At 38.7% G+C, this 25140-nt stretch overlaps 1 protein-coding gene and 1 pseudogene across 1 annotated transcript in view; both read right to left on the reverse strand.

The window, feature by feature from the left end:
• The window catches only part of Klf8 (Kruppel like factor 8), a 155478-nt gene that overhangs the window by 74724 nt on the left and 55614 nt on the right, over window positions 1–25140 (reverse strand). The gene's annotated exons all lie outside the window — the stretch shown is intronic.
• LOC101986763 lies at window positions 19044–19618 on the reverse strand (annotated as a pseudogene).

Raw genomic sequence — 25140 nt, forward strand, 5'->3', positions numbered from 1 at the left:
AAAAAAAAAAAAAAAACTGAAGAAACTAAAAATAGAAAAACTAAAGTATGCCAGGTATGGTGGCACATGCTTTTAATTCGAGCACTTGGGAGGCAGAGGCAGGTAGATAGATCTCTATGTACCCCTAGGACAGCCTGGTCTACAGAATGGGTTCCTAGACAGTCAGGACTTTAAGATCCTGAATTAAAAAACATAGAAAAATTATACCTTGACTTAACAGTACTCTACATGATGAACTCATACCCAATACTCTATTGAATGACAGCAACAGAAACCATTTTCTTCAAAATTAGGAATGAAGGAAGGTTGTATCCACTTTCACTATGCCTAGTCCATAAAGTGCTTGAAATCTTAACAAGACAAATAAAGCAACAGAAGGAAATATGGGGAAAAGCCCATGAGACTCCAATCTTACACAAAGAATTATAAACAACTGAGGAAGAAATCTGGGATCAGGAGATGTGGTCATTCCCAGTGAAGAGCACACTGTCCAGCGCCAAGTGGTCAGTCCTGAAAACATACATACAGGTAAGAGTATACAGACTGAACAGGTTATATACTTGTGTGTGTGTGTGTGTGTGTGTGTGTGTGTGTGTGTGTGTGTGTGTGCGCGCGCGCGCATTCATTAACAAGTAGCAAAAAATAGATCATGAATTAGAAGGCAAGCAGAAAGTGTTTTATGGTAGAGTTTGGGAGTAGAAAAGGCAAGAGAGAAGTGTTGTAATTATAATCTCAAAAACATAAAAATAAAAGAATACAATGTATTATCAATAAATGCAAATGTAATTCTAATGAGATGTTTTCAGGCCTGAAATCAGCATTTTTCTTATACTATTTATATTGACCAGAGTGTGAAGAAACAGGTATATGTGCAGTTGAAGCATATGTTACTTGACCTAGCCTATCTATTAAGATTTAAAATATGCTCTGTAGATAAAGCTCAGTGGTAGAGTACTTATAAAGCACTTCCAAGGCCCTGGATTCAACTCCTCAGCACTATTTAAAATACTTAAAATGGAGATACCTTCTTCTTCTGCGTAATGTCGTGACATCAATGAATCATCACCCCTGATCTCTCATGAATATGAACACACAGGGATGTGTGAACGAACAAAATGTTGCTGCATCTCACTTTCTAATGTAAAATGCATTGCCTCTTATACTTTATACTTCTTACAATTGTAGGTTTAAAAATTTACTATCATATTCTTCCATACACATGTAATGAAGGCGTGAACAAAGAGCCGGTCAGATGTCTAGCTGACTAGGACACTGCGGGTCTTTTAACAACCATCTCATTTAATTCTGCTCAGTTGACTGCTAATCTCAAACCCACTATGGATAAAAAGAAGCTCCTGAAGAGATGCTGCAGTGCGCTTCCACTTATGAATGAACAACACACTTGAACCTCCTTAGGACTTTTGATCTCTATGAACAGAGTTCTCGGACTCAGAAAGGGCCCGTGAGAATTAGTAGCCACCAAAACGTTGCCGTTGCATCAAACAAGAGAATGATTTTCTCTGAGCTCAGTAATAGCCAAGACTGAAAAACAATGCAGAAACCCTCATCATGTCACCTTTCGTCACCAAGAATGACTCCACGGTCTGGTTGAACTGAGCCTGCGGGAGTCAATACGCGCTATGATTGCTCCAGGGAAATACCTTGGCAGTGATGACAAACACTCTTTGACCTGTCCCTGTAGACATAACAATGGTTTACGATTTAGGAAGGCAGGAGTGGAAAGCACTATGTATTATATGATGTAAAACAGATGAATAATTTCTATTCTTCAGGTAGAAAGCAAGTACAGTCTAGTGGTTAAGAGAGGGCTTAAGTTATAGAGCTTCAACCAAGTTATTCAGCAAATATTTACTCTCCTAATATACACAAAGATAGCATAGGCGTATTAGACATCTCAATGAACAAATGGTGGCAATTCTTTTTTTAATTTATTTATTTATTAAAGATTTCTGTCTCTTCCCCGCCACCGCCTCCCATTTCCCTCCCCCTCCCCCAAATAAGTCCCCCCCCTCAGCTCAAAGAGCAATCAGGGTTCCCTGCCCTGTGGGAAGTCCAAGGAACCCCCACCTCCGTCTAGGTTTAGTAAGGTGAGCATCCAAACTGCCTAGGCTCCCACAAAGCCAGTACATGCAGTAAGATCAAAAACCCATTGCCATTGTTCTTGAGTTCTCAGTAGTCCTCATTGTCCGCTATGTTCAGCAAGTCCGGTTTTATCCCATGCTTTTTCAGACCCAGGCCAGCTGGCCTTGGTGAGTTCCTAATAGAACATCCCATTGTCTCAGTGTGTGGGTGCACCCCTCGCGGTCCTGAGTTCTGACAGAGGTCTGATCTCCAAAATATATAAAGAACTCAAGAAACTAGACCGTAAAAGGCAATTCTTACCTTTGGAAAATACAAGTGAGATCTCATCACTACTCTATTTCTAACAAGCCTCTTTGTCATTCCCTTCATTAACCCAACGTTTTTTGTTTGCTTTTTTTTATTACATTGTGTTGAGGTGGGGAGTGCGTGTGGAAGTCAGGGAATAATCTACAGGAGTCATCTCTTTCCTTCCACCAATGGGTCTGAGGGATTGAACTTGGGGCAATCACCCTAGGTAGCAAGTGCCTTCATCTGCTAAGCCATCTTGTTGGCCAATTTGTTTTTGAGATAGGGTCTCACACTGTAGCTCAGGTTAGCCTCAGTGTCATTATATAGCTTAGGCTAGCTTCAAACTCAGAGTGAATCCTCCTGCCTCAGCTGGGAGTAAGGATATGTCCCACCATTCAACTAAGTTAAAATTCTTCTTATAGACTTACTACTGGCTTCTTCCAAATTCCTTGCTTTCATGTGATAGAGGAATTATGACATTAAAGAAGTCAGAGGTTGTTTCTAGCTATCATCAATTTTAGGTCATGACTAGATATGATTTTGTGACTCTTTTTGTAAATTGAGGGGATTGCACTAGCTCTCTGCCTAATGTAGTTGGCAAGAAAGTTTAAGAAATACAAAAAGAACATGTTAACAGAAAGCAAAATGGAGAACTCTTATTCCAGACACCATGTACTCTTAAGACACTGAGATGTCAGCAGAGCAGGTACACTCCTACACAGCTTCTTGATTCCCTTAGACTTATTCAGTTATCCAATGTATGTGGCTTTTGGGTTGGGAGATGAGAATGCAGGAAGATGTGAAGAATAGGGTATGATAACCACCAGCGGAAGAAGAGGAAAGAAGCGAGGAAAGTACAGACAAGCAAACGAAATGAGGAACTGAAAAATTACTTTCAAACTTTATTTTTAAATGGTATTTTATTCTTACTAGTATGTACTAATCATGCATGTTAATGGGGCTCAGTGCAGTGGTCCAAAACGTATTCACTGACCAGATCCAGCCTCTCTTGACTCACACTTGGCCTCTCTAATCTCTGGTAATCTGCACTCTACATTCAGGCTGATTTAAAAAAAAAACAAACGAACGAACATGTGAGTGAAAAGATGCACAACTTGTCATTCTTTGGCTTCTTTGACATGATATTGTGCAATTGCATACATTTTGGTGTAAATAGCATGATTTCATTTTTGTTTAAGGATGAATAAAACCCATTAGACAGACAAACACACTCGCTCAATCACACACACGCACACACACACACACACACACACACACACTCACACACTCATATTCTTTATCTTTCTGCTGATAGATACAAAGCCTAATTCCCCAACCTAGCTATTCTAAATAGTACCTTTAACAGACGTTGCTATTGAATTATCTCTTTGTTAAGTTGATTTCAATTCCTTAGTATACTCAGAAGTGGGCTACTTTGATCATTTCATATACTTATTTTTTTGAGGCACTCCCATACTGACCTTCCTAATGGCTATATTCATTTACATTCCCATCACAACTGCATCAAAGTTCTTTCTTCCATAGTCTCACCAGAATTTGTTATTCTTTAAATCTCATTATTGTTTGATTTTCAATTTCCCGGTCACTAATTATGTTGTCGCGACATGTTTCTACACGCCTCATGGCCACTGCATCTCTTTTTTCAAGAAAGACTTATTCAAACAATTTGCCCATTTACCACAACTTCGCTAGGCCACCATAATTCCTTACAACATTCTAAATCTTAGTCTTCTGCCCATAGATATGTGTAGCTACCACCACTTATCAAAGAAGCTTCTTTTTACAGTAAAATATACTTTATGTGTATGGGTGTTTGCCCTGAATGGATGTCTGTAAAACACTGTAAAAAATAAAATACAAAAAAAAATCTGCAAAAATATTTCTCCTAGTTCCCACTCAGAAATGATTTTCAAGGTTTTCTATAGGTTACTTTCTTTGGATGATGACCCTTCCATTTGAGACCACATTTACTAAGTATTATCTGCTATTTGATGTCTACTAAATGTACCATGTGCATGGCTGGTACCCACAGAGGACAGAAGAGGGCATCATATCTCATAGAGCTGGAGTTACAGATTGCTGTGAACCACCATATGGATGCTGGGAACTGAACCTGGGTCCACTGAGCTAGCAGGCAAGAACACTTAGTAACTGAGCCATCTCTCTAGCCCAATTGTTCCATTCTCTCTCGGAGTATTAGGTGTTTTGTTCTTACTAGCTTTTCTGAGTCCTTTCTATATTCTGATAACATTAATATTTATCCATATGTATAAATGCCAAATATATTAATAGGCTTCTTTCAATTATTGCCTTTGCTGAGCAGAAGGGTTTTTCACCCTGAGCTTGGTATATCTCATTTGTCTATTCTAGCTTTTGTTCTCTATACTTGAGGTTATGTAAAAAACAAACAAACAAAAACCAACATTGCCTATACAAATATCATAAAACGTTCTCAAAGGTTTCTTTTGCATTTTCAAGTCATATAGTCAGATGTTTGCTCCTTTTAAAGTTAATTTCAGGCTAGAATTATCTTCATACTAAAGCCAGATAAAGACACAACAACAAAAGAAAAGCTATACAACAATAATCACATTGAACATAGATGTTACAATTTTCAACAAAATACTAGCAAATTGAATTCAACAGCACATCATAAATCTCATTCACTATGATTAATTCACTTGCCCCAAAGTATTCAGCTGATAATAGTAGAGCGAGATTAAGAACCCAGATTTCAACTTTTCAGTCTCCAACTTTTTCAATTTAGTATGTTTACTTCCAAGAATAACCTTTTCACATTTCATTCTCTTTTTTTGTATGTGAGTCCTACAGTTTCAGAAGACCAACCAACAATAACTGACTTTTTCCTCATTTATCCCATAGCTCATATCACAGAGTATAGTACATAACCAATAGTATTAACGCCCTCCCAAGTGGCCATGAACCTTTGTGACATTTATCAACATTTTAGCTGACAGGATACAGAAAAAGTCAATCAATAACAATCTTAAGAATAATAAAACCATCAAATTTTACTCAAGATTTAACTGTCTATTGAGTATTGACTATGTACAAAATTGAAAAATAAGCACACATCAAGATATTTATTCTATGTTGAGGGAGTTGTCGTAATATATGACTAACCTCAGCACTTCAGAAGTAGAAGGAGGGACTAGGAATTCAGGGCCAGCCTTGGCTACAGAATGAGTCTGAGGCAAACCTGGGCTAGAGTAGACACTGTAAAAACAAGATAAAAAAAATCTGCAAAATTATTCCTAGTTCCCACACCGTTAGAAATGATTTTTCAAGGTATTACATAGGTTATTTTCTTCAGATGATGGCCCATCTATTTGAGAACACATTTACTAAGTATTATCGGCTTTTTGATGTCAACTAAATGTACCTCGAAATTATGTAGGTGCTATTGTGCTATTAAAAGCTATCAGGCCCTGACTAAAACAGCAGCTCTCTAGCTAAGTCTGAAATATGGCCAACATAGGGCATGTGGCTCTTTTCTAACAAACCTCCTACTAGACTGACTCTAAAAAGCTAAGTAAGGCAGAAACATGACAAGTCCCACCACCATTCTACTGCTCTGTCTTTGGGGAAAGCTGATTCTCGGAGAATCAAATGTTCAGGGCAGACAAAGAACTACAGCCCCATGAAAACTGAACCATTCAGCAATCCACAAATGGCAGATAGCACAAACAAACAAGACATTTTTAATAATAATAATAATAACCTATGTAATACCACTCAGAGACATTTGTTCTTCCTTTTGTTTCCACACTTTTTTTAACCTCACTGCTGTGGAATATTACTTTAACTATGTAAAGATGAGTCACATTTGCTTATGCTGCATTTTTTTAACAATGTAAAGGTGTGTTATTATTATTATTTGGTTTTGCGAGACAGGGTTTCTCTGTAGCTTTGGTGCCCGTCCCAGAACTAGCTCTTGTAGACTAGGCTGGCCTTGAACTCCCAGAGTTCTGGAATTTCCCGAGTGCTGGGATGAAAGGCGGGTGCCACCACCGCCTGACCAAGATGTGTTATATTTGTTTATGGCGCATCTGTTAAACAATGTAAAGATGTCTTGCTTTGCTTGCCTGAAGCACCTGATTGGTCTAATAAAAAGCTGAATGGCTAATAGCTAGGTAGTAGAGAGATAGGCGGGGCTTTCAGGAAGACAGAATAAGTAGGAGGAGGAGTCTAGGCATGAGAGAGAAGAGAAGGAAAGAAAACACGGGAGAAAGAGAGGAAGACACGTAGGGCCAGCCAGGCTGGCAGCCACCAGCCAGCCAGACATGGAGTAGGACATACAGTAAGAAAGAAAGATAAAAAGCCCCGAGGAAAAATGTAGATGAAGAGAAATAGGTTAAATTAAATTATAAGAGCGAATGGGACAAGCATAAGATAAGGCTGAACATCCGTAACTAACAATAAGTCTCCTTGTCATGATTTGGGAGCTGGTTGGTGGCACAAACGAAAGCCTGTTACACTTCACTTCCCGTTGTCTAACTTCATCCTTCTCCGCTTCTAGTCTCTTTGCTTCCTTTCCTCCTGTTCCTTTTCCCTTCTTGAATGTCCCCTTCACAGACTTGAGAAAGAAACCTTACATGTGAGAGGCTAAATGGAGTGCTTTCCTTCAGTCTGGTGCAGGTTACACACACACTACTCAGAACTCAGCAAGAGTCCTTGAGCAAAGATGAGAAAGGCCAAACACTAACCCTCACTTGGAAACATGCCTTTCCAGCCTCATGGTGCCCATGGAGTAGAAGTGGAGCAGACTCTTTTTGTCTGATTTTAACAAAATGGGATAGGCAATTAGGTGTACATACTGGGTAGAGACAGGGAGGGATGACTAAAGGTATTTTTCTGGAGCTAGTAATATATATCATACAACACCTACGCGACTACAGAAATGTATACAGTGATATTGTAAATGGAAAGACTGGGTAGAGACCACATAAATTGGGCAACTATTTTCTCTTCTCGGGCTTTTATACAAGCAACAAGACACAGAGATGCCTCTCACATTGCCTACAATGACCCTGGAATATGCCCTCTCTTAAGAAGAAGGGAAGCTGAAAATAAGGTAATGTTGTGTACACTATGAAGGTGTGTTGCTCTCATTGGTTTAATAAAGAGCTAATTATATTTATATAGAGATATGCACATCAGAACATCATATTGTATACCAAAAATATATGCAGATTTTGTATAACACTATGATACTTCAAAGTTGAAGGATAAAAGTCCATATTGCACTGATGGACTATCTCCTCCTCTCCCTCCCCACCCTGTATCCATGTATGTAGGTATGTGTCTGCTGTCTCTTACTTGTCAGGGAGGATAACTGGTAGCTGCTCAATCCTGGGTGCCTTGGCAGTCCTAATTGCACAGAAGCCAAGATTCCTACAGAGGCATTGGACCCTAGTCAACAAAAGCTTGGAAACGCTGGTTCTGCTATCCACCAAGGAATCAGAAGCAGCACCAACAGGTCAAATTAACATACTAGCAATGGAGAAATCCAAGCAAACAATAGGCAGAAATGATGAGCCTTCTGTATAAGCATTTTTATCTGTAATATCTGTAGGTAATGTCTAATGTCCAAGTGGATCTTCCCACATCAATCAAGGCAATGAAGGCACTTCTACTTTAGTTCATTGCAATTTGTGACAAGTTGAGATTTAAACCAATCATAAAGCCTTAAACATGCTACATGAAAACTTTCCAATTTTGTTTTTATTTTTTATGTGTGTGTCTGGTCTGTATATTTGCATCAGGCCCATGCAGGGCCAAACAGGACCTCCAGTCCCCTGGAACTACAGTTATAGATGGCTGTTAGCTACCATTTGGGTCTGGGAATCAGACACAGGTTTTCTAGAAAAGTAGCCACCCAGGCTCTTAACCAATGATCCTTAACAAAGGTCCACATACCTGGCTCTTAACTTTTATTCTGAAACAGGGGTTTTCAGTAACTGGAAACTTCTTTCCCCTGGCAATATTGAAGACTGAAGCTAGTAGTTTGAGAATGCTAGTTAAGTACTCTTATCACTGATCTATGTATCTAACACATTTTTATTTTGAGACAGGGTCTCACTGTGTTGCCGAGGATAGCCTGGAACTCACTCTGTAATTCCAGATAGCCTTCAAGTTGCAATCTTTCTGCTTTAATTTCCCAATCAGCTTAGGATTACATAAGCCACCCGGTGACCTGAATATAACTTGCAGTTTCTGAACCTCTGGGTATGATATTGATTATAAGGGGAAAACAAGTTCGTTAAAGAGGAGATGATCAGAATCAGCTTTTAACTGAGGAGATATGAAGATAGTCACTTTTCATTCATTAGTTCTCAGACCATTTTTTCTTCCTCTCACAGGTCCAGTTTGACAAAAGAACTAGTCTTTCTCTCAGAATTCCTCACTTTCTCAATACTGACAAATCCATCTCTGCCAGCTATCACTCACTACATGTGTGTGCTTAGGTACACAGGAAAGATCACATTGATCAAATACTTTGGTTCAGACTGCCAAAATATCTTCATGCTGTGCACTACCACGTGTTACTGCTGAGCTATCTAGATGGCTGCAGTATATATAAACTCATATGTACTCAATGTGTTTCATCATTTTGTGAGGTGAGAACTACTGGAACATCACTCAGGGTATAGAAGGGATAAATATTGAACCTTTAATTTTTTTTCACAAGATACATTATTTGTAAAGGATTTGCGATGGTCTGAATAAGATGGACCCCATATATACTTGAATGTTTGGTTCCCGTTTGGTGGAGTGTTTAGGAGGGATTAGAAGGTACTGTTGAAGTAGGTGTGGCCTTGTCTTTGAGAGTGGGCTTTTAAGTTTCCAAAGCCCATTCTAGGCCGAGTCTTGCTCTCTATTCTGGCTCCTGCCTGCTGATCAGGATGTAAGCTGTCAGCTACTGCTGCCTGCATCATGCCTGCCTGTCCACCATCACACACCCCATCCTGATAATCACAAACTAGTCCTCTGAAACTGTAAGCAAGCCCTTCAGTTAAATGCTTTCTTCTAAAAGTTGCCTTGATCACGGTGTCTATTCTCAGCAACAGAAGAGTGACTAAGGCAGGATTCAGTATGACATTTCCATACATGCACAAAGCATACTTTAATGATAGTAGTCCCTTAAGCACATTTTGGTACCTGACATCTACATTTCCTCTTTACTTGTTTCTTTTCCCTAATATTCTGTCATTTTATTTTTTATTTCTCTGTCATGTTAACCCTAAATTTTACATAGGGGAAAAACATCCCTTTTGTCTTTAGGAAGCTTCTACAGTAATAGGCTTCCATATGACCCTTTTAAAAAAGATTTTACACACACACACACACACATTCATATCCCCATACACTCTTATACTTGCCTCTTATCCCAACTCCATTATCCCCCCTTAACTCTTTATACCACTGACTTCTATCGAGATCCTCTCCCTTGAAAGCTATCCATCCCCACACCTCCTTACCAACTTTCTAACCTCCACGGGTATTCCAAATAAAACACACATATCAAAGCTAACATCTATAAATGAGAGAAAACATGTGACATTTGTCTTTCTGGGTCTCAGTTACCTTGCTCAGGGTTATTTTTTTTTCCATTTCCACCCATTAGGCTGTGCATTTCACAACTCTGGTTTTTTTTTTGTTTTTCTTAACAGCTGAGTATAATATTCCATTGTGAAAATACAACACATTTTTATTATATCCATTTATCAGTTAATGAAAAGCTAGGCTGCTTCTATTTCCTGACTATTATTAACAGAGCAGCAATGAATATGGAATGAGGATGTATCTCTACTGTAAGGTTGCAAGGTCCTTTGGGTACATGCCTAAGAGTAGTAGAGCTGGATTACATGGTGGCTTTATTTCTAGATTTTAGAAGAACGTCCATATTGATTTTTATAGTGGCTCTAACAGTTTTCACCCAAACCAGCATTGAATAAGTATTCATCTTTCTCCACATCCATACAGCAAAGGAAAACTCCATCAACAGGCTATCATAATCCTAAGCATATGCGCAACAAACACAGGTGGCCATCAAGAGAATAAGGGAACAGGAAAGATAAAATAGGGGGTTGATAGGAGAAGGGGATAGAGAAGTAAATAAGGGAGGGATAGTTAAATTCTAAAGATATTCTGAAAAAGTCAGAACCTTCCTTTAAAAGAATTAAAATGAAGTTACACTATAACAGGGTGGCAATCACACGACTAGATACAATAGGCAAACAAAGAAAATCCTCACTACCAAGATAGGTTCCTTCTCTTAGAGTCATTGCCCAGAGAGCTTCCATGGACCCTTAAATGTTATAGGCTATTGTTAATGCTATTGGTTACCCTCCAGAATGAAACAGTAAGACCTGATTATTGAAGACACCTCATACTTAAATCATAAAACAGAAAAGAAGTCAAACTTACAGTCAAATAGAAGCTTCTTCTCTACTGGCTAACTTTCACAGTGCTGAAAGGTGCTCCAAATGTTATCAGAGTTGAAAAGTAATAACCAGTCTTACCCAGCTGTGAATCCTGTGAGCAACAGTATTTTCTGGTCTGGAAAGACATGTTCACTGGCATAAACATCATGGACATAACCAACTACTTATTGATTGGGTTTAAGTCCCACTCAGAAAGAAGAGACCCATACTTGGTACTGTTAACAGGACCAAGAACCTATAGCTTGATAGGTCATAGGCTATAGGGGAAGAAAACTAGTACCATTATTCTGCTAAATGGACACAGTATTAAATCAACTCTTAATGACTTAACATTATTATACCCATAGATAAATGCATTTTTCAACATAATCAGAGCAGTGTCTTCTTGCAGCAGATGCTGACTAACACAGAGAGTCACAATGAGTCAAGGTGCAGAGAATAAGAGACTGCAGAATCCTTAGCCCAAATGGGACATCTATATTACAGTCCCTCCTCCCAAGCCACAGAGATCATTTCAGAAGGGGAGGCAGAAAAAAAATAAGAGCCAGGGATGGTGAACGACTACAAGCAAGCAGTGTTTCTTTGGACACAACCAAGCAGTTGCACATATGAACTCATGGTGGTTGTGATGCCATACACAAGAGCTATGAAAGCTCAAGCCAGACAAAATTCCAGCACGGTGAAGGAGGTGGGCATGAAGTCTCACTCCTCACTGAGGATCTTTTGTCAGTTAACAGTTGCTAGGAGGAAAGTCAGTTTTCTTCAAGAACTTGGCCTCTGGTTCTTGAACATTTCAGGGGAGGCCACACATTCAAGACCATATGGGCAATACAAAATGAACTTGATAGTTTGTTTATAAAAGATGATTAAAAAGTCAGGTGTGTTGAGAAGGGGCATGAACCTGGGAGGAGTTGGGGAGGAAGGGGAATGAAAATGATGAAACTACACTGTACAAAATTCTTAGAGAATTAATAAAAATGTAAAAGAAAAAATAGCAACAAAAAGAAAACAATCAGAACTGACAATATCCTAAAGACAGGACACTCATCACAGCATAATTAAAGCACTAAATATATAAAGCATATTGAAAGTAGTAAGAGAGAAAGAACTTACATACAATCAAATTAATAGCAGATAATTCATTAAAACTTTATAAGCCAGAATGGCTTAGAATGTTGTGCTTCAAGTTCGGAAAGACAACTGCCAGCACAGGCTACTATACTCAAAAAACCAGCAAACTGTCACAATTGAAGGAAAAATAAAAACTTGGCACGACAAAAATAGACTACAGGAATTTATGACTACAAACCCAGCTTTACAGAAGATAACGGAAGGAATTCTTTGGACAGGAGAAAAAACCAATTCCATCAGTGAGGCCACAGGAAAGAATAAACCATGGTAGAATAATAGTTAAGCAGGAAAGGAAGAGGGAAGAAAACCCTGCAGAATCAACAAAACAAAACCAGGAATCAGCACAAAGTTTTTTATAATTGTGAACATTAATGGTCTGAATTCCTCAACCAAATGACACAGAAAAGCAGATGGCATCAAAACCCAGGAACCATCTATTTGCTGTCCCCTAAAACATGCAGCTCACCACAAAAGATTGTCATTGCCATAGGATAAAAGGATGGGTAAAGGTGTTTCAGGACAAAGGAACTAGGAAACAAGCAGATGTCACTAGAACTAATACCTGACAAAACATACATCTGAACAAAACTAGTGAGAAAAAATAGAGTCACTTAACAGTGATTAAGGGGATAGTCCAGAGTATAATACAATCCAAGAATATATGTTGTATACATAGATGCATTCAATTTCATAAAAAATATTATTAAATGTAAAGTCACAGATTAGTGCTAGCACAAAAGTAATGAGAAGCTTATTACCCCATTCTTATCAACTGACAAGTCTTTCCAACAAAAACTAAATGAAAATAGACTAATTATTTCATGGGTCACACTGACCTAACAGACATCTAAAGAAGATTCCATTCAAGCAGCACGAAATACATACTTATTTTCTCAGCAGTCAGTGGATATACTCTAAAATGGATCGTATATTAGGGCACCAAACACGTGTCAACAAATATACAGGAAAATTGAAATAATTTGTTGTATTCTAGCTGATCATAACATAATACGACTATAAAATCAACAGCAAGAGAAACTCTTGAACATACATAAACATGTGACAATTAAAAAGCACACTAGGAAATAATGAAGTAGTCCTAGAAGAAGTCACAAGTGAAATAGAAATTCTCAGAATCAAATGAAAATGAAAACAGAACACAGTAAAATGCGAGGAACACAATGAAAGCAGAGGCAAGTACCTACATAAAGCAATCTTCTTTGTGGTTGCTTCTGTGTTTCTGTTATGCTGCTGTGTATACAGAGCCTCATTTCTCGCTGTGGGTGCATGTGGTATGTTTATAAGCAAACTTATTTAAATATTACATGATCATTAACCTTAAAAAAAGAAATCAGATATTGGGGCTGGAGAGATGGCTCAGCAGTTAAAAGCACAGGCTGCTCTTCCAGAGGACATGGGTTCAATTCCCAGCACCCACATGATAGCTCACAACTGCTATACATCCAGTTCCAGGATATCCAACACCCTCACACTGACAACCAAGCAGGTAAAACACCAATGCACACAAAAATAGAAAAATATTTTTAGAACTCAACTAGATCTCAAATAAATAATGTAATGATACACCTTGTGCCCTAGAAAAAAAACAAGCAAACTGCAAATCAATAGATGGAAAGTAATTCAAGATCAGGGAAGAAATTAATGAAATGAAAAAAATTGATATAAAGAATCAAACAACTGATTCTTTCAAAAGAGAAGCGAGATTGAAATCAAAAGAGAGGAAAGATCAAAATTAGAGATAAAAATGGAGCAATTAAAACAGATACCATTAAGATCCAGAAGATGTTAGGTCTTAGGTAAAAAAAAAAAAAATGTATATTCTACTAAAATGGAAAATCTAAAACAAATGAATACATTTGTTAATATATATGACATACCAAAATCAAATCAAGATAAGATAAAAATGTAAACATCTCTGTAGGAAGCTGTAAGACATAAATATTAATTAAAAATCTTCCCAACCAGGGCTGGAGAGATGGCTCAGTGGTTAAGAGCACTGGTTGCTCTTCTAAAGGACCAGGGTTCAATTCCCAGCACCCACATGGCAGCTCACAACTGTCTGTAACTCCAGTCCCAGAGAATTTAACACCCTCACGCAGATATACATGCAGGCAAAACACCAAGGCACATATACAAATATACATAAATAAATAAAAAAAAAGAATCTTCTGTGACAAGATTGGTTTAAAAAAAAGAAAAAAAATCTTCTTAACCAATAAAGTCCAGTCCCAAATGAATTCAGTAGTGAACTTTATCAGATGTTCAAAGAACTAACACCAATGCTTTTCACAGTACTCCATAAAACGGAAAAGAACGGAACAGTACCAATTTTTTTAACCAAAACCTGGTAAAAACACAACACAACACAGAATGGGGGGGGAATGAAAATTACAGACCAATTTCTCAAGTAAACATTCATGTGAAAATTCTCAAAAAAAAAAATACTTTTTCAGTTCCAGTCGAGCTGGCCTTGTCGAGCTCCCATTAGATCAGCCACCGGACTCCCTGAATGTGGTTGACAAGGAGGGCTGACTGAGAAGCCAAGAACAATGACACTAGGTTTTGATTCTACTGCATTTACTGGCTTTGAGAGAGCCTAGTCTGTTTAGATGTGCACCTTCCTGGACCTGGATGGAGGGGGAGGGGAACCTTGGACTTCCCACAGGGCAGGGAACCCTGACTGCTTTTCAGACTGGGAGGGGAAGGAGGGGTGAGGAGTGAGGAGAGGGGGAGGGAAATGGGAGGTGGGGAGGAGTCCGAAATTTTTAATTAAAAAAAAATACTTGCAAACCAAATACGAGAACACCATTTACCATGCTAAAGTTAGGTTAACTCCAGAGATGAAGGAATGGTGAAATAGACATGATCAATAAGTGTTATAAATCATACAAGGGAACTCAACAATAGAAATCACAATAATCATCCCAATGGACACACAGAAATAATTTTGACCAAATCCAATATTCCTTCATGTTAAAAGTCTTGAAGAAATCCAGAATAGGAGAAATGTTATTTCAACATAACAAATGGTATATGCAACAAACCTATAGTTAAGATTATACTAAATGGGAAAACTCAAAAGCATTCCTACTAATACGGAGGGCAAGGAAAGAGTTCCACCTTCTGCACATTTATTTAATATGGTACTTTAAGCCTTAACTAGAGCAGTAAGACAAAAGAAGTAAATTAAAGGACTCCAACTAGGAAAGGAAGGAGTCCAAGTATCCTTCACTGTAAATGACATGACCTTATATATAAGAGCCAGTAAAGACTCCACCAGAAAATGCTAAGATCTGATAAATGCTTTAGGAGAAGTGGCAGGATGTGAACTTGCTATAAAACCCAGTATCCTTCCTATATACCAATAACAAACATATTGGGAAAAAAATCAGGAAAGCAATACAATAGTGTACAATAGTTACAATAGTGTAAACAAAATACCAGAGAGCAAACCCAACCAAGAAAGTGAAAAACTTCTACGATGAAAACTTGAAAAGACTGACGAAAGAAATTAAAGAATTAAAGAATACACCACGATTATAAAAGCCAAAATTGTGAAAATGGACAGCCTATCAAACAAAATCTCTAGATTTAACACAACTCCAATAAAAACTCAGTGAAATTCTTCACAGAAACAGAGGGGGGAAACATAAAATTCCTGCGGCACCACAAAAGACTTCAGTTAGCGCAAACAGTCCTGAAGAGTAAGCACATGCCAGAGATAATGTCCCCGATTTAACTGTACTGCAGACCCATTTTAATAAAGGCAGCGTGGTGCTGGTACAAAGACAGGTGCAGGGCAAGAAAACAGCATAAGGGACCCAGATAAAAGGACAGGCAACTACTGCCGCCAGTTTTTTGACGAGGATGCCAAAATACATGTTGGAGAAGATATATCAACTTCAACAAGTACTTCTGGGGAAAGTGGGTATCTGCATGAGGAAGAACGACATTAGATACTTATCACTCATCCCCTACAAAATATCAACGCAAAGTGGATTAAGGAAATTTAAATAAGACCCTAAACTCTGAAACTGCTGGAGGAGGACAGTACACTTCAAGAGATAGGGGCAGTTAAGGACTTCATGAATAGGATCTGGTCACTCAGGAAATAATGCTGAAAATGAACAAATGGCATCTCATAAAAACAAAAGGCTTCTGCACATCAGATGCAACAATGAATTAATGTCTAGAGCATACAAAGAGCTCAAGGAACTTTAATCCCAGTACTCTGGAGGCAGAGATAGGTAGATTTTTGTGAGTCCGAGGCCAGCCTGGCCTACAGAGCGAGTTCCAGGACAGTCAGCTACAGCCTGTCTCAAACAAAAACAAACAAGAAGAATTCAAGAAACTAAACATCAAGAAGACACACAACCCAATCAAAGTCACTGTTTCGTTGAGGTGTAGGGGTACAGCTCAGTGGTAAAGATTTGATTGCAAATTCACTATTTTGTTGAAAGTATTTAAGAGATCTAATAGATTTCCTGGGTATTCCTTGGGGCGCTTTAAGTGAAGATTATATCATTTAGATTCTTCATTTTTTACTTAGATGCTCTTTCTTTCATTTTCCTTGCCTCATTACTCTAGCTAAGATGTCAAGCACTAGAGTGAGGAAAAACACACTTTATTCCTGATTCTGAAGAAATGTTCCCAGTTCATCAGAATGTTTACCATGGCTTTGGGATATATATAGCCTTTATTATATTGGGTATGACCATTCTTTTTTTAATTATTTCAGGCCTTTTATCATGAAGAGATACTTCATGAATTCTCAAATTAATCTTCCGCATCTATCAAAATTATATATATATACATATATACACACACATATATATATACACACAAGTCCATAGTTATGTGATAGACCACGTTTACTGATATCCATTTTAAAGTATCCTTGCAAACCTGGAGTGAAATTATGTCAATTGTGGTATATGATTTTTAATAGATTGTTGAATTCAGTTTGCAAATGTTTTACTGAGCACTGTTATTTCCATGGTTGCAAATTTCTTTCTTCTTCTTTTGTTTATAAGGTTTTTTTTCAGCTATCTTTTGAAATGCTGCTTTAATGCCCATAAATTGCTCTAGTTTGCGCTTATCTTGGAGAGTCTTGGCTTCTCTGTTTATTTTAAAGGATAGCATCTGCTGGACAGAGTAACCATGATTAGCAGTTCTATGCACTCAGGCTTGAAATGCACCGCATGCTTTCTTGGCCCTTAGGCTTTCTGCAGAGAAGTCTGATGTGATTCTGATAAGTGTACCTTTAGAAATAACCTGGCAGTGCTCTCTCGCGGCTTTTAATAATTAACATTATCATTCTCTTATATACACAGATTAAAACTATGCAGCCAGTTACTGTTTAGGTTAGCATGCAAAGCTGGAATTTACTGTCATCTTCATACACATGTTGTTCTCATTAATTCTTCTTCCCTATCGCTCCCCCAACCCCCGTGCTCCCCACACATCTCCAGATGGTTCCTTTCTCCGCTTAGCTCCTCCTTCTTTCCTAGTACTGTACTCCATTACCCTATTTTCACCTCTTCCTCCCCTCTCATGATTCTCTTTATAGTTTTGTTTGGTTTTTTTGTTTTTGTTTTTCAAGACAGGTTTTCTCTGTGTGTGGTTCCAGCTGGCCTCGATCTGCCTGCCTCTGCCTTCCGAGTGCTGGGATAAAAGCTCTGCACCACTGCTGGCAATGCTCTGTCCAGTTTTCTTGCCTATAAAAACAGTCATATACAGAAAATACATATTTATATCAATTTTGATTTAGGCTTTCTTTTTTAGTTTTTCAAGACAGGATTTCTCTGTGTAGCCCTAGCTGTCCTGGACATCACTGTGTGTGCCACCACTGCCTGGATAAAGAAAAATTTTTTGTTTACTTTTTTATTCTCCTCGCATACATTTCAACTAGAGCATCCCCTCCCTTCATTCATCCAGTCTCCACCACCTTCCCTCTTCCCCAGATCCACTGCTCTCTTATCTCCCTTCAGAAACATTCATCTATTTTACGTGTACGAGTGTTTGGCCTGCAAGAGTACATGTGCCTAAGTGTCCTGTGCTGACGGAGGTCAGAAGAGGGCATCGGATTTCCTGAAACTGCAGTTATAGTTACGAGATGCCCTGCGACTGCTGGGAATCAAAACTAGGACTGTTCAAGAGCAACAGTTGCTCTTAACCACTGAGCCATCTCTGAAGCCACTATGCAAAACTTGAGATCTAAGCTTGTGGAGTCATTAGGTTCTTCTTTTCCCTTCCCTCTGATCCTATCCTTATTTGACTAGTCAAGAGATGGTGACAACTCTATCTCGCATGCCTGGTACATATATAAAGGATCCTGTCTACAGGGTTATTAGCTGACGCTAAGCTACCTTCATCTCTTACCTACACTAGACCCTCAATTCATCTGTCAGTTCCACTGTACTGCATTCTTTGTGGAACAGACAGATCTTTAAAAATCCCATTAATGGCTTGGGAAGCCTTTTAAAGTACTTGCCATGCAGCAAGGAGACTAGAGTTTGGAACTCCAGAACCCATGTAAATGCCAGGTGGACAGAGTGGTCCACCTAGAATTCCAGGCCTGTGGAAATGGAGGAAAGGGGTCCCCAGAGCAAGTGGGCTCGTGAAATTAGCCTGAACAGCAAACTCTGCAGATCAATAAAAGGTCCTACCTAAGACTAAAGTGGAAGAGCAATAAAGGGAGATTCCTGACATCAACCTCAGACCTCTACATGTACCTGTGTGTGTGCTAGGAAGGCCCTGAAGTAGAGATATGTGGCAAAGACCCAAAATACACAAGTACCTGGAGCTTCCTAAATGAAGAAACACATTAGAGAAGGATTGAACTTTGAGGAGGTAGGTTAGACAGTATTAGACTTTTACTATTTTTTTCCACAGTATTACAAATTTTTTATAGATGTTATACGGATACATTTTTCCTTTTTATTTTTTATTTATTTATTTTTTAATATAAGAGACAGATTATTTTATTTTTGTTGTAACATTTGCTTCAAGTCAATGAATTTCTGAGCCAGGTTCAGGTAGCCGAAGGGCCTTTCTGAGTTTATATTGTCTACACCCAAGGTATGCTGCAAAAACAGTCTGAAGTACAATGGGAAATACCATCTTTCTACAGACAGGCTTACAAACTGTAATCCAGTCATTTAAGATGTTTCCTTTCTGTAGTAGAGGGCTTGAGTCATACCTGGCAGCCAGGCCTCCATTCACAGGTATAGCCAAAAGGGTAGGGTATAACTACCCATACCAAAACCGACTAGTGCATCCCGGGTCATGGCCCAGGTCTCACAGTTCAAGTCACCTGTACTCAAAGGTAAACTTACAAAACTTGCATAAGACAGACTCACTGTCATAAATGGCATCAAGGCCATTGGTAAGCTAGAAGCTTGTGTCAAGGGCAGGCTGCTCCGAAAAAGACCGTTTGCTATCAGGCCACTGAAAGCAGCATTAAGTCCGATATATGCAGATCCATGTTCAAGCAGATAACTTTCTCATTCTGGAAGTTGTTTAATTTTTCTGAATATGATATCAGATATTAGGTCTTCTTTGATAGTTTGTTTCTGATCTTCCATCTTGGACCACTCCCGCAGCACCTTAGGCCCTCCTCCCAGCCACTGGTGCTTGCCCAGAGTTTCCTGGGTCGGGTTTCACCACAACCTTCCCTCCTCAGGTAGCCTGGGCTTTGTCTTTGGCTGACACGTGACCTCTCCTTTTTATTTTTAAAACAATCTTATTTTACATACCAATCCCAATTCCCTCTCCCTCCCAACCTCCCTCTCTTCCCACTTTTTCCCCACCCCACCCCTCAGAGAGGGTGGGCCCTCCCTTGGGAAATCAACAAAATAGGGCGTGTCACCTGAGGCAGGACCAAGGTTCTTCCACTGTATCGAGGCTGAGCCAGGTATCCTTGCCTAGGCAATGAGCTCCAAAAAACCAGTTCATGCATTAGGGATAAATCCTGATCCCACTGCCAGTGGCCCCACAAACTGGTCATACATAAACTTATTTTAGTTGGAAGTACTGGATAGTAATGATCAATGGGTAGTATAAGCTGTTATAATTCTTCTTGTCTTTTTTCATTTCATGTATATATCATTGTGTGTGTCATAGTGTCTAATCATATAGGAAAATTATTATTATAAACGTGGTCTTTTTCCCTTCATTCCAATTATTCAATCTCCACAAGGGAGATGATTTCTGGGTACTATATGCCTATTGCTAACAGTATTTAAGACAAAGTAGACACAATAAATGATTTCTACGTAATTAATCAGGGAATAAAAAAATTTCCTGTGTCCTAAGTATTGACAAAGTCTGACTTGTACTTCACTGGTGATAAATGAGATGATGTTAGTTGGCAACAGATGAATTATTTTTAATGATCACTTTGATGCATTAGCACAAAATATTGCTGGCATATTCAATACATATGTACACGTACACACACACACAATCACTGACAAGAAAATAAAAAGTCACTAACATTGTTATATTTTGTTGTTTCGAGACAAGGTTTCTCTGTGTAACAGCCCTGGCTGCCCTGGAACTAGCTCTGTAGACCAGTCTGACCTTGAACTCACAGAGATCTGCCTGCCTCAGCCACCCAAGTGCTGGGGATTAAGGGCGTGCACCGTCACAGCCCAGGAACGCCCAGGGAAAATTTATTTATTTTTTTTTTCGAGACAGGGTTTCTCTGTGGCTTTGGAGCCTATCCTGGAACTAGCTCTGTAGTCCAGGCTGGTCTCGAACTCACAGAGATCCGCCTGCCTCTGCCTCCCGAGTGCTGGGATTAAATCCAGGAAAAATTTTTAAGAACCAACAAAAGAATACCTGGAAAGTACACTAATTCAAGCACATTAAACAATAGCACATGAGTCAAAGAATCAATCAAGTGAGAAATTTAAGACTTATTAAAACTATTAATAAAAACGAAAAAATGGCATACCATAACCTCTGGGACACAATAAAAGTAGTCTTATAGGCAAAATTTATTTCTCTACGCTCCTAAATTTAAAAAATCAGAACACACAAATACATGACTTAATAGAACAACTCAAGAATTTGGAAAATGAGAACAAACCAAACCCAAGTCCAGTAGCTGGCAAGAAATAATAAAAACCAGAGCAGAAACTAATGAAAAATAAAGAATACAATAAAAAAAAAGTCGAAGAGCAGGTTTTTTGCAGAAATAAACAGAATTGGCAAAACTTTGCCCCAACTAAACAAAAGAAACAGAATCATACACTGTATTAGTCAGGGTTCTCTAGAGTAACAGAACTTATAGAATGAATACATACATACATATACATATATGTGTGTGTGTGTGTGTGTGTGTGTGTGTGTGTGTGTGTGTGTGTGTGTGTGTGTGTGTGGTGGGATTTATCAGAATCAGAATGACTTACAGCTAATCCAACAGTGGTTACCTATGAACAGAAGGTCCCAGAATCCCGTAATTGTTCAGTCCATGAGGCTGGACGTCTCCACTGGTCTTCAGTATATGCTGGAATCCCTAAGAGGTAGGCTTCAATGCCAGTAAAGAAAGTGACCTGCTTTCAGTATGAGACCAAGCAGACAAAGAGCGGAAAACTTCCTTCTTCCAAGGCCTTTATAAGGGCTTCCAGCAGAAGGTGTGGTCCAGATAAGGCACTTTCCCAGCTTCAAAAGATCAGAATTAAAGGCATGTCTTCCTACATCAAAGATCTGAACTAGAAGTGGATCTTCCTACCTCAAATTAAGCAAAAGTCCCTCACCGGTATGCCCTTCATTTGGGGGTTTTAGTTCTTTCCAGATGTAGTCAAGTTGAAAACGGAGAATAGCCATCACAGATACTACAGCAATCCAGAATGTTATAAGGGAACACTCAAAAACCTGTATTCCATTAAGGTGGAAAATCTAAAGGAAAGGGAAAGTTTTCTAGATTCATCCAAAGTGAAATGAGAACTCAACAACCTAAAGAGACACAGAACAAATAATAGGATCAAACGAGGAAAAAAACCCACTTGATTGCAAAGCCAGTCCTAGATGGGTCCACGGCAGAATCCTACCAGACTTTCAGTGAAGATTTACAATCAGTGCTTCTTAAATTACTTTTATTTTTTTGGCTGTGAGCCTAGCCTTTAACAGCTGAGCCACCTCTCCAGACAATTAATTTTAAGAACCGGAACAGAAGGAGCACTTCTGAACTCCTTCTAAGCCACTGTTACTTTACTATGAAAACCAGGAAGACACAACAAATAGAAAATTACAGGCCAATACCCTGATGAATAAGAAGATGCAAAAATCCAAAAAAAAAGACTTGCAAACCAAATACATATATAAGAAAGATCACCTGTCACAAACATATTGGTTTTATACTAGAGATGCAGGGGTGATTCAATGTATGTAAGCCAATAAATCTAATAAAAGATGTAAATGGACTTAAACACAAAAATCACATGATCAGCTCCCAATAGTTTTCTGAAAAAAAAAATCTTTGATTAAAATTCAACATGCTTTCATGATTAAAAAAAAAGTCCTAGAGACTAGGATCGGAGGAAACATACTTCAACATTATAAAGACTATATATGATAAACCTGCAGCCAATATCATCCTAATGGAGGAAAGCTTGAAGCAATCGCATTAAGATCAGGAGTGGGACAATGCGGTCCACCATCCCCACTCCTTTTCAATATAGTGCTTAGAGCACCAGCAGCACCAAGGCAGGAGAAGGAAACTTGAGGTACTAATATGGAAAAAAGAAAATCAAATTATCCCTATTTGCAAACAGTACACTGTTATACATAAGAGATTCCAACATTTCCACCAGAAAACAACTAGAAATAATCGACAATTTAAGCAAAGGGCTGAATACAAAATCAACTTTTAAAAAAAATCTGTAAAATTCTATACACCAGCAAGAAGGAATAGCTAGGAAATGAAAACAATCTAATGTCCTTCAACTGAGCGAACAGATAAAGAAAAGCTGGTGCAAATACCTAAAGGAGTGCTATTCAGCAGGAAAGAAAAATAAAATCATGAAATTTTCAGGTAAATGTACAGAACTAGAAAATAATATATTGAATGAGGTAACCCAGACTGAGAAAGACAAACAGCACATTTTCTCACATCCATGGTTCCTAGTTCCGAATCCTCAGATGAGGGTTTAGATACTCGTGTACCTGCATAACATACGAAAGTAAAAGGAGGCTGTGGGGGCAGGCTAGAGAGGGGACTCACAGGATACAAGCGATATCCTGGGGGATATGGGAAGATAGGGAGGGAAATTTTAATTGGGGAGATGGTGGAACATTAATACAGGAGAGTAAGAGATAATAATGACAAGGATGTTTGTAAATGCTTTAAGAAATCATTATATTCACCTATAATTAAATATAATACACACAAACACACACGGAGAAAGAGATTTTGGCTGACTTTAAATGCAGTTACACCACTTTGGGTGACAATACAAAATCCTACAGCCAGGTATAGGAAACCTTCCTTCAAGCTGTTGATCAAGGGAGTTCAAGAGACTCCCAAAACAAAATACAATATCGCCATTGGTTGACTCCCAGAAGTTGAAGATAAGTCCCTATTGCTGAAGAAATCTCACACTTTGGCCACAGGCCATGGAGCAACCTAGGTGGCTCTGGCCCAGTAATAGTCTCTCTGAGGACTAACTAATACAAGCTGCCAACAGAAGAAAGTAATCAATAGTCCTACACCACTGTAACCTAAGTAAGCTACGAACCACAACAATGATCAGGACAGAAAGATATCCCTAAGGGGTGCAAAAGTGGCACTCATATCTTGGCAGTTATCAACAGCAATCTGATTGGACTTAAGGGCCCTCTCTGTGGTGCGAGGGGAGGAACATCTGGTACTAGAAAACTAGCCAAACACTCATGGCTATTGAGGACATAGATCTCGGAGAAGAGTCTACTAATGTCGCTTTCCAAACCAGTATAACTCATTTCGGAGGAGGGTGCAGAAAGAGAGTAAAAACCAGAGGATCAAGAAATCTGCTGCAAGATTGTGCTTTCTAGATATGACAGAGAATCTATACCCAGGAAATCACAACAGCATGCCTGCTTAAGACAAGCCTGACCAAAGACAACATCAATTGACATGCCAATGTGAATGGGGGAAATTACACAGTTCCTTTATTCCCAGATGAAGAGTTACTCATAGCCAGGAGGTAGTGGCACACTCCTTTCAAGCAATTGGGAGGCAGAGGTGGGCTGACCACTGTGAGTTTGGGGCCAGCCTGGTCTATAAAGTGGGTTCCAGAACAGCCAAAGCTGTTACACAGAGAAACTCTGTCTCAAAAAACAAAGACTGCTCAGAAAGGGAGGATTGGTCATTTCCAGAGTTGCGCACCCTAAATAGTCATCCAATCCCAAGTAGTCAGACCTAAAAACATACATATTCAAGCAACACTAAACATACTCAGCAGGTTGCATTTATATACTTAATCACTTACATACATGTAACAAAAATAAAAGAAAATGACATATGATTAAATAAGAATTATTAAAATATTAGTAAGATATTATACTGCATAATACCTGAAGATCATAATAATATGTATTTTAAAAATGTGTCAAGTAGATATAAGAAATCATGAATGAAGGGTTAATTAGGCCTGAGTTCTTCCTGAGGAGCTATAGGTAGTTAGTTGTTATGCAGCTCACTGGTACAGCCCCTAGAAGTTGCTCTTGCTCATGCAAGGAACCCTAATTAAATGCAGTGGGCGACAAAAAAAAAAACAAAACACGTGAAAAAAAGCAGGGGAACTTGTCAGAAAGAAGGGATTCTGTGGGAGGGGAAGGGGATAAGAGGATAGTGAAAGTAATTATATACCTATAAAACTTCGAAAGAATAAATCAGAGTTTCCAAACAGGTGGCTCCAGTGGCATGAGTTTAAATTGAGGTCTCTATTCTAGTCCATTAACTGACAAGTCTGGTTTGTGGCAGCGCATGCTCTTTTTATTATCTCATCTTCTAGTACAACTTGAAACAAGGTGCCATGATAGTTCAAGTACTATGATTAATTTATTTATTGTTAAGGATCCCTTTGGTTTCCATATAAATTTTAAGATTGTTTTGCTTATT

Source organism: Microtus ochrogaster, chromosome X (assembly GCF_000317375.1).
Source record: "Microtus ochrogaster isolate Prairie Vole_2 chromosome X, MicOch1.0, whole genome shotgun sequence".
Classification (NCBI taxonomy): domain Eukaryota; kingdom Metazoa; phylum Chordata; class Mammalia; order Rodentia; family Cricetidae; genus Microtus; species Microtus ochrogaster.